Raw genomic sequence first — 759 nt, 5'->3', positions numbered from 1 at the left:
TATTTTGGTTAAAACATTTAACTTTCTTTAGAGAAATCAGACACTTTAGCCGCCAGGGAGCGGATTCCATATTAGGGTTGTAGATTCCTCCTATAATTAACAGTAAGCAGCCATGAAAATAATCCTGTGCCTCAAGCCCTAAGAATAATCACAGTTGGCCGGAAGGAAATTAGCTGTCAGCCTCATGACAGAAGGAATTTAACGTGTTCAGTCCCTTCCCCCTTGCTCCTCCTTTATTTACCTCTAGATCGGGGCTCCCAGATGTGAGGTGGGTTATGGCCAGCCGGGCTCCGGCTGGCTTCTCTCCCACACAGACAGAGGGAGCAGCTGGGGGATGGTAGCTGTCATCCCACCTGTACAGCACATGATTGCCGCTAGTGCTTCGAGGTCTTGTGTCTCATTCAAATCCCGCCCCAGGGAGGACTGATCTTATTGGCCCCATTTTACTCCTAAGAAAGAGTGAAGTGGCTTTTGGGGGCTCACAGCCAACAAGTGGCAGGAACTGAAACCTGCTTTTTCTACCCCAAAGTGGTGGGATCTCCAAGGAGGAGGAGGGGGGGGATCAAGAAGGAATTTAGGCCTCCCATGATCAGTGGTGCCGCCTCCAACCGGCCTCTGAAATGGACAGCTGACCACGATGTCAAACAGCTTAAACCCCACCCAACACCTCAAACTAGGCGACCTTACATGTCGCCTTTGGAGAAACAATGAAGCCAGCGCTCTGGGGTGGAGTTTTTGTCATCCATCTATCCCCCTAGT

This window comes from Myotis davidii, unplaced genomic scaffold, assembly GCF_000327345.1.
Source record: "Myotis davidii unplaced genomic scaffold, ASM32734v1 scaffold164, whole genome shotgun sequence".
NCBI lineage: Eukaryota > Metazoa > Chordata > Mammalia > Chiroptera > Vespertilionidae > Myotis > Myotis davidii.
Note: the sequence above shows the minus strand (reverse complement) of the source record.